This window comes from Populus alba, chromosome 6, assembly GCF_005239225.2.
Source record: "Populus alba chromosome 6, ASM523922v2, whole genome shotgun sequence".
Classification (NCBI taxonomy): Eukaryota; Viridiplantae; Streptophyta; class Magnoliopsida; order Malpighiales; family Salicaceae; genus Populus; species Populus alba.
The window spans coordinates 11,003,199-11,014,288 of NC_133289.1; positions in this window are offsets into that span (position 1 = coordinate 11,003,199).

Sequence of the window (11,090 nt, forward strand, 5' to 3'; positions counted from 1 at the left end):
GATATAGCTCTCAGGTTGTTGGTTTTTCTTGTTTGCTCGCTGCTTTCTTGGGTGTAATCCCTCTCTTGTGGCCAGCTTTTCTATTTCTTTTTTGGTTTTTGGTATCTCCAATGCTCTTGCAGTTCTTACAGCTCTAGGGCTTTAGGCTTCAGGTTGCTTCTTTTCTTCATCTACTATTGTAGGCTTTTGGATCTTGTTTTTACTTTTCCTAGTTCTTTCGCTATGGCTATGACCTATGTAGCTAAAGCCTTTGTTTTGGTCTCGATTTCATTTTATAAACTCTTTGGTTTTTTTTAAAATCTCTCTTATTCTTTTTTTTTTCCCTACCTCTTGTAAGAAAAATACTAGCAGCCCCCTATTTTCTCATAAATCTAGCTACCCCAAACCCCTAACGTAGATGTGCAATCTATTAATAAGTGTCAACAACCATCTTGGATTTTTTTTGTAAAGCTTTGATACACAAAGTAAGCAAACTCACCCTTTCTTGTTTTGTAACTCATTTAAGTTTTTAGATTTGATTTAATTGAATTTTTCTAGTAGTATTTGTAGTTTGCTTGTATATTTAAGTGTTTTAATGTCTTTCGAAAGTTCTGCTTTAAGAACATAGCATCGACATCATTGATATGATAATACTTGGATGGAGTCATGATGCCTCTATTTTGATAGTGAAGCTTGAAATTTAATAGTGTGTATCCTTAATTTTTAATGGAACTACAAAATGTACATCTTAGCTTGTGTACATATAGATTAATCAATTTGGATCCTTTATTGCACCTTATTCATATTGGTCGACTCATACTTAATAATTTTATAACTTGCCTGGATGGTGTATAAAGTTAACAATCTCATGTTATTGTCTATGGTTATACCTGCCTCCTTACATTTCATGCAGGAATATAGATGTTTTGTCTTTGATCGTTGATTGGATGAGTTGGAATTAGTTATGTTTAGTTTGAGGCTTTGACATATGATAAACTCAAGAAAAATAAAAAATTTAAGATGAAAAACACACATTGATATGGGAATATAAGTCAATTTTCCTATGTATTGTGATGGATTTTTAGATTGGAGCATATAATGGAAAGTTTTATTTTGTCTATACTCTATAGAAAATAATAAGGCCTTTACCTTAATAAATGATGGATAAAGCTACATTTTTTGGTTGCTAAATATTCGAAAGTTCTTTACTAAGTCATTATCGATATAGAAAACAATAAAAATGACTTCCTAGAATGTAAATTTGAAAGGGACTGTTACATCATCAATACTGTTGGGTGAAAGAATTTATATGATATGATTTCACATTATAAAGTATTTGATTTTGATTCTGGTAAATAGAAGTTTTCTAGTTTTGGTGTAACCTATAATTGGGTAAAGCGAAGTATATTTTAGGATATTTCTTATTGGAAGATTTTATGCCATCCATAAAATTCAGATATCATGTATATCAATTAAAAATGTGTTTTGATATTTTTTTTTTAACATTGGTTATGGACATGAAATGAAAAATAAAATACAAATATTGAAAGCTATAATAGATCTAGCTTTATATTATGATTATAAAAAATATAAAGTGCTTAATTGGTGACTTATGTGTTTGTAAAGGCTCAAAGCCATATTTTCCTTTGACAAGGATGCATAGTTTCTTAACCATGAATAGATTAAGAGACTTTGATTTTCTAATGGATATGCTTCAAACATAGCTAGATTGGCAAGTTTAGGAGAATGTATAATGTATAGAATGAAGAGTCATGATTGTCATGTGTTTATGCAAACACTCATTCCAATTACTGATAATGATTTATTACCAAAAAAGGTATGGATACTAATAGAGATTAGTCACTTTTTTATAGATATTTATTCAAGCAAGTTAAATACCCACCACATGGAGCAACTTGAAACAAATATTATTGATACAATCTGCAAATTTAAAATTTAAAATGAGCTTTTTTTTCTTCTTTTAACTCAATAAAGCATTTGCCTATACATTTATTGTATAAGGCAAAATTTAGACAACCTATATAATACAGATGGATGTACAATTTGGAAGGTTAGGAATTGCATGCATTATAAGTAATTGTCCATTGTCTTTTTGTAAACATTCTGTTATCTCTAATTACTTACATGTAAATACTTATTCAACCTTTTAAAAAAAAAATGCATGTGTTAAGTCTTCAAAATATAAGACTTATATTGTTAAAGAGATTTTAACATTTACCTTATTTTATTTTGAGAACAAGAACCAACCATTTTTTATGACATGATGGTGGTGGTGAACTACCTTCAAGGAAACATTTGTCAATATTTTACCATCATAAACAACTATTATTAAATAAAGCAGTAAAGAGAAGAAATTTAATAGACATTGAATTCAAACAAGTACATAATTATATGTTATTCAACTATATGAATTGAAACCTTTTATTGATAAGTCAATTTTTTACAATTATATAGTTTTTAACCATTTTGCTTATAAACTCATATATATTTAATTCTAATAACTTTTTATAGGTAATATCATCAACTATTGTTATTCCAAATTCAAATACTATTGGAAGCTTAAAATTTTTCAATTACAAGATGAAATAATTTGTAAATATTTAATAATTTATAAATCCTAATAATAGATTTTAATTGTATTTTTTCTTGGATTGTTAATGCTTGTTAACTAACGTTAACCATGTTTTTAACATGAGAGGCATCATTGATAGATTGAGATTCCTATCTTTAGGTCTTGAAAAAAAAATCAATGTTATAATGAGTTTTTCGTACTAAAAAAGTTATGGTGATGATACAAAGACATATAATAGTGAGGTTTGTGTAATGTTTACTTCCAATAGTTGAAAGTTAATTATTATGGCAAGTTACTAGAGGTTATTGAATTGCGATATCACAGTGAGCAATATATATTGTTTTATTTTAAATATTATTGGTATGATATCAAATAGATAAATTAGAGTAGATCCTCACTATGGTAATGATCAAAATAAAATAAAAAAGTCGACTTTGCAATATTAATGATGTTTTTGTTTTTATCAAACAATGTCAATAAGTGTATTATACATACATTCTTTTTCTTTTAAAAGATCATTAATAAAGTTGATTGGTTATCTTATTTGTGAAAACCAAATTGATAAGTCATGTCTAAGTTAAAGTTATTGAACATGGTAACAATGAAGTAAATGGAGGGAGGCAATGTATTTCAAATGGATGAGCTAATTGATTTATATCAAGTTGCTTCATCTACTAAGTTAAATAATCCAAATTTTTATGTCACTGAAAATATTTATGTTGATGTTGATGAGTTAAATATAATGTTGAGTACCAGTGGACATAGAAAAAAAAAGGTGAAGATTATGAGATCGACCAGCTTAAATTCAATGAAAATGATGATGAAAATTACAAGAAGGATTATGATTAAAGAGTATTGCATTGATTTAAATGTAAAACAATCATTATATAATAAAATTAACATTGTATAACACATTTGTTGCAACTTTCTAATGCATTATATTTTTTACATTTTTAAAGTGTTTTTTTTTTTTATTATTATTGTAGTTGTGGGTTTAATGTTGGCAAATTTTGGCTTAAAAATGATTGGTGTTGTTGTTGTAGTGTATTTAAGTTGGCTAGATGCTTCTAACAAGCTAACAGAAAATAGTGAAATGCCAATGACATTGACGTATGGACCGTGAAATTTCATTGCAGAATTACAACAGGTTTAGTGTAATGATGATGGAATTGCTGACAAACATGCAATTTCATCAAAACACTTATAATAAGTTTATGAAATGGTGATGAAATTGTTGATGGACATGCAGTTTCATTAGGAAATTATAGTAGGTTAGAGAAACAGTGATGGAATTAAAAATATTCAAAAAATAATTGAATTTTTGTTGGTAATTTTATCGGTATTTGTTGATATCGCAATATGTTGATTGAATTTGCATTAGCAAGTCCAGGTTTTAACCTAACAATTCCCCTTTTCTCCCTATTTCATCTCAGCTACTCAAAATAAACAAAAAGTCATTACCCCTCTCTCTCCCTGCACCTCAATGCCTTCTTCTTCTTCCTCTCTCTCTCGCTCCTCCTCTCTCTCACTGATGGCTAACTTTCACCACCCAACCCTTCTTTTTCGTAGTTGCCTAGCCCATCTCTCTCTTAAAATCTTCAAAGGTAAGTTTTTTAATCCCTACAAAGACATTTCTTTCTTTCTTTCTTTTTTTAATCTTTTTATGATGGTTTGTGTTTTGGGTGCTTAGTTTTGGAGTGAGTTTGGTGTTTTGGGTTCTTATTTGTAGTGTTGGGGTATTTGTTTTGTGTGTTAATAGAATTGAAATTTTTGATTATTGATTGGGTTGCCAATTTTTATTGTTGATTGTTTTAGTTGATAAGAGATTTATGTTGTTAGTGGTTGCTGATTTTAGAAATAAAGGGTTATTAATGGTTGTTAATAGATTTTTTATAAGGGATTTGTGCTATTAATGTTTGTATGTATGTACATTAAATCTCTCCTTGCATATAAAAATCACACCCATATTTCTCTTCATGGAAACCCTATTTTTTATTTATTTATTAGTTGTTGTCTTGTATTTTGCATAATTAGTATTTTCAAGCTTTTTCTAAGCTTGAGCTTGTATTGTTTAAACTTGTTCGGTTCTATTTTTTACAATATTATTGAATCTAAAATTAACTTGTGTTATATTTTAGAGATGTTGAGAAAAAAAGTTTAAAGAGAGTTATTGTTACTTCCAGCTCAACCAACATTAATGTTGGTGATGTTGGTGATGTCGGTGATCATGTTTTTAACTTAGGTGTTGAACATAAAGAGACATCTAATGCACATGATACCAACCAAGGTTTGTTCATTTCGGGTAGCAAAGGTGGAATCCCATCTTCAAGAGATCCATATCCTAATAAAATTATTGCAAAATAGAAGATCGACCACTCAATATAAGTTATGAATTGAGGTTATTTATTTTCATTGGGTTATTTTAAGATTTACATTAAATAAAAATGACCGACTTTATATGAATTTGTTTTGCAGGTTTATATATATTGAAGTTGAATGTTATACCACAAGTGTAAAGTTGAATGTTTTGCAGATAATATATATATTATCTTACCTATGTACATATTCATCCATTCAGATGATCTTAAAGTTGGTTCCATTGAAACTATGGTTCCTTGAATAATGATTTCTTTACACTTGTGGTATAACATTCAACATCAATATATGTAAACCTGCAAAACAAATTCATATAGTTTTTTTTTATTTTAATTTCAAAAATCTAATTAATGTACGAATTAACAATGTTAGGGAAATTATGGTGGAAAAGAAAAATGAAGGGGGGGTTAGAAAAGTGTGGAAAAACCACAGTGCAATTAAGTATCAAGCAATTGACAAATTTTATATTTGAAATCGGAACCTTAAATTTTCAAATCACATGTATATTTAACAAAAACATTGTACCCTATTGCATGGTTTGTGATTTGATGCCCATAAATATACAAAAAATTCAAGCTGACTCCGATGATGTTGATGCATGAATAAAGTATAAACTGAGTCACGTCATAAAGGATATTAGGGAAAAATTTGAAGAATTTAAAAGGCACTCACGATTTGAGTCATAGAACCAAAAAAAAATAAAAAATGGTTTGGTGATCAAGCACATCGATGTATTGCTCTTATTGTTAACCATGCAAAACACCTGACAATAATTTTTAAATTATGTTTTCTTTAATATTTTAATTTACTATTTATTTGATAGACTTTTTAACTATTTATTTATTTTGCATCAACAACAATTTGGGTGTAAGCCTACTCTGATAAAATTATACGAGGAAACTCATATAAGAAAAATGGATAAGGGAAATGGGGTGAAGAAGTTTATAGATAACAGAGAATAAGCGTTCGTTGTAAGTTTTTTTTTTTTTTAATTTTTTTTTAACTTTTTAATTATAATGGACTTATTTTTTTTTCTATGTTTTGTAGGAAACATAGAATGCAGTAATATTTGAAAAATATAAAGCATATGTTTCCTCCCATCTTCCTCACGATCCTCGGTTGTGGTTGGAGCAACAAATAGACCCGATATAAATCAGGTTTATGAGATGCCTATGGAATGAGCTAGAAAAATAAGGTCGAACCATATTGCTTCTACTCTAGGCACACAACAATCCAACCTAAGCCAACTGATGCTTAAATTTGAAGCAAATGTTCTAGAACAGGTTGAGGAGTGAGTAACCAGATTAGAAGAAAATAATAGAAATAATTGGGATAAAATGATAGAATATATGGCTTCACATTATCCTACTCCTCATTCTGGTCATTTTGTCTCAAGATTTCCCCTCCTCCACCTCTACTTTCATTTGTGTAGGGATATATTTATTGTTATAAAATAAGTTTTTAATAAAATTGATAGTGTTTGGTTTTATTGTAGTATTTATTGTTTTTGTAATTAACAACTACATAACTAAAATAAAATTACTTAAATTTTGATGAAATTACCGATTGAAAAGAAAGTTTATTAGTGATTCTATCGGCAATAAGAGTGTCATTTCGTTAAAAAGTTACAAAATAGTTTAGAAGTTTTAGGCAAAATTAGTGATGTAAATTCAATTGATGATATTCCATCGATGATACCATCAATAATATTTAGTTTTTTTCAGCAGAACAAGTGACAAAATATTTCATTGATAATTTATTTATCAATGGAATTGCCGATGGAAATTGATTAGTGCGTTATATTTTTTGGTGCCAATATTATATCGGCATTTCCTTGACATTACCAATTACCGATGTAAATGCCGACAAATAACAAATCTTTGACAAAATTTGTTCAACAACATATTTTAGTTGTTAAATCTATCAATGATATAAATTGCTGATGGAATAATATTTACTTAATGAGCAATCATATAAGGATTAATTATATATATATATATATATATATATATATATATATATATATATATATATTATCACAATCACTAAACTATAATATCTTTTTTAAAGATAAAAATGTTTTAAAAAAATACTGCTTTATAAACAAAAATAAAATATGGAGACTAACTAATTGCTTTGGAAAATCCAAGGAATGAAGTAAAATTTTGTAAAATGCTTCTATTACATTGCTATGAATATTTATAATCAACCATTCCAATGCATTTCTTATTATATTACACAATTAATTATATTATATTATAATGCATTACACGGTATTAAACATTTCATTAATTTCTAGATTCATCTCTTAGTTGGTACAATAAAGGTGTTCTTCAATTATATTTTAAAGTAATCGTTGTTGTTGTTGTCAAGTATTGAACGTTATGTCCTATCTGATAGCCAACCAATGCTAACACATGAACATCCCCTTGCAGTATAATATAATTCCTGAATTATACTTAATTTCCAATCCACGTATATTTCTAGCTTTACCTAACCAGAGGTATATTATACATGACACTGCAGATTTGCTTTTGTTCTTGATTTTTGGTTAACTAAATATCTCAATTTAATAGTTAAAATTTTTAGATTATTGATTTAAACAATAACGAGTTTGAATCTTATTATTTTTATTTTTTAATATAAATTAAAGATAAAATAGTGTGAGTTTGTATAAGTTTCAAATCCAAAAAAATTTTACGTAAAAAAATATGTTATAAAATAATATAAATTATATATTAAAACCTCATCAAAATACTTAAATTATTGAATTGAAATAATTATTTAACAAGATTTTTGTTTTAAATAATTATCTGGGTTATTGTTCTTCAAGTTGTCCTCCAATTGTACTAATATAATGTTCGAACCTTTTAAACCGGTAGATAATATATCTTCTATCTGTGAATATATTTAAAAGAAATTACAAGGATAGGCTTCCGAATATAAATTTAGTCTTGCTAGTTAGCAAACTAATCTTGAAGTATAGACTGCAAATCTGGATTCTGCTATGCATTCAATTAGCTCGGACCACGTGATTTTCGAATGCTTGGCAAAGCTGAAACTTCGAACAGTCTATAATGTAAAAAATCTAGCAAACATCTGTGTAAACAACATCATCACGTGCATTTTCATTCGACATGTACTCTATAAATAGTACACAGCTAATTGCAACAATTATTTAATTAACCCATATGGTTTTTTCTTTTCTTTTCAAATTAACTGGTTTAATTCTATAAAAAAGAGAGAGAGGAACTAAGTAGAAAAATCAGTGCTCGTTAAGAAGAAAGGGCAAGGAAACATTCATTCTACCCTATAGAGGGCGGGCATTTTCATGTTTTTCTTTATTATTATTATTATTATTATTGATATGTCAATTTAAGTTGATTAGAAATGAAACTCAAACATTAACTGGAGCTAGCTGTAGATGAAATGAAGGTGCAAATGCTTGTCAGAAGTACCCCACACGATTGATATTGATGTCTTAGTCCGAACTGACGACTTTGAGCAGACTCATGGTTTCGTTTTTCATGATTCAATAATACTGACGTGGATATGATAAGATTAATTCAGAACAAATTATTTTATGTTCCTGTGTTTTGGCCCCATGCATACGGAGTTTCCTTCAAAGCCATTGATGCTTCCTCCATCCGCATTCCCCATTTTGGCATCCAAAGCTCTCTCTCTCTCTCTCTCTCTCTCTCTCTCTCTCTCTCTCTCTCTCTCTCTAGAAACACACTCACCAAAATATATTCCTAGCTGCTACACATGCTAAAGTCTGGACTGAGAACAAAACACCATGTGTTAGTTGGCAATAAACACGAATAAAATTAAGGGTAGCTAATTCCAAGGTGATCAGGAAGAGAATGAGTTGATGACTTGATATCTTATTTTCAGCATCTGCCCATTGCGTAAATGCATAGCCCTTCGTAATGCACGAAGAGAATGGCCCGCCCTCTTTTCTTTATTCTCTAATCTCCTCCTTGGTTTTGTCTACGAATATTAAAATTAATAAAATATTATTTAAACAAATCTTGAACTACGGGGATTTGTTAAAGAAAAGTGTCTTTGGATTATTGTGCTCTTTGGGCCGAGGGTTTTAGTTAATCTAGAATCACCGCAAAACACTCCAATAATGAAACTCGACATCGTAATGTTCTTGTTGTTGTTATATTATTATTATTATCTTGGCTTAGTGGTACTCTCAAATAAGTTTGCACATTAATTAATATTATATATGTATATATTTTTAATAATCTTAAGAACATATCCCCATCCAAGTACGATTTATAATACAGTAAAGAGAATAACTTTTATTTCATGTCTGTTTCAATATTTAAACTTAAGAAGTCGAGAAATTAATAGCAAATCTTCCTGATCACTTCACCTATATGTCTCTTAAAAGTTAGTATGTTAATGTCTTTTTACTATTAATATGAAAGGATATGGGTTTTGACTAAATAACAATGTTGGTTTATATTGTCTTAATTGAGCTTCCCTCGAGTTAGTGCTAATTAACATGCTAGTTTAATTTCTTAAAGTTTATTAGATGATTAGTACTATTTCATATAGTTATTGATTTTAAAATTAATTTAATTCACTACCAGAAAATCAATAAATACCAACGGAAATACCGAGGGAATATTTCCGTCGGTAAATTTCCGAGGGATTTTACCGACGGAAATATTTCTGAGGGATTTTACCGACTAAAAGATTCCCTTGGTATATACCGAGGGAATTACCGTGGAAAAAAAAAATAAAGCAAAGCAAAAAAAAAAAAGATGACGTGTCGTTTTTTACCGACGGAATTTTTCCGTCGGTATTTTACAGAGAGCTCCAGAACTGTTCATCTTCCAATTGCACTGTTAATTGTTTTACTTTACGGACAAAATCACCGACGGATTGAAAATTCATCGGCGTGTTTTGGCGGTTTTTTGAAAAAATCCAATTGATTTAAAATTTTCATTTAAATATTACAGACGGAATCACCGACGGATTGAAAAATCATCGGTAATTTTTTGCGGTTTCTAAAAACTTTTTACGAAATTGAAAATTTAAATTAAATATTACCGACGGAATTACCGACGGAATAATTAAAAAATATTAATATTCAATTATCCGTCGGTAACGCGCCCCAATAAAAATCCTGAATCCGCTTATTTCACAAGAGACATACTCATTTCTTCTTCTTCTTCTTCTTCTTCTTCTACTACTACTTCTATTTCTTCTTCTTCTACTTCTTCTTCTTCTTCTTCTTCTTCACTATATGTAAAAAACATCAATATCTATTTCTTTCTCTTCTTTTCTCTCCTCATCTCCTTCTCTTTTCCTCCATGCTCGGGTATGTCTTCTTCTTCCTTCTTCTTTTATCCTCTTAGTTTTTTTTAATTAATATGCTTCACGAATTGTTTTTTCCTTAGCTTCACTTGCAAGTATATTAAGGTAAGATCTTTCTTTTTTCTTATTTTTTCATGATTTTTCACTATATTTGTTTTTTATTTAATTTTAATTGATTTTGTTATTAATAATTGTATAAATGTTGTTGTGAGTTTTTTTTTTTTTTTTTTCATATGAGATCAATTTTTAGTTGATTTATTTATAGGATTTTTAAATTTTTAGCAATTGCGACTTCATTTTTTTCATATGAATTTTTTAGTTGAATTAATTTTTTTGTTTTATTTATTTGTTACAAATTTGTTTGAGTTGATTTTCTTATTCTTTTTTCCAAGCATTTTGAGTATATATTATACAATGTTGATTTATGTTAATTTAATTATTTTATAATTTTATAAAATAATTTTTTTTTAAATGTTTTTAAATAATTACCGACGGATTTACCGACGGAAATTTCCGTCGGTAAATCCGTTGGTAATAAAAAAAAAATTACCGACGCGCCTATTCCGCCAGTAAATCCGTCGGTAATATTATTACCGATGGAATTACCGACGGACAAAAAATTACCGACAAACGATTCACCGACGAAAATTCTCCGTCGGTGATTTAGTCGGTAAATTAATTACCGATGGAATATGTGTCTTACGCCGACGGAAAAATTCCGTCGGTAAAACTGTTAAATCTTGTAGTGATTAATCGCATAATATTTATACTAAATATAAGTCTTTCCTTTTAAATCTAACTTATTATA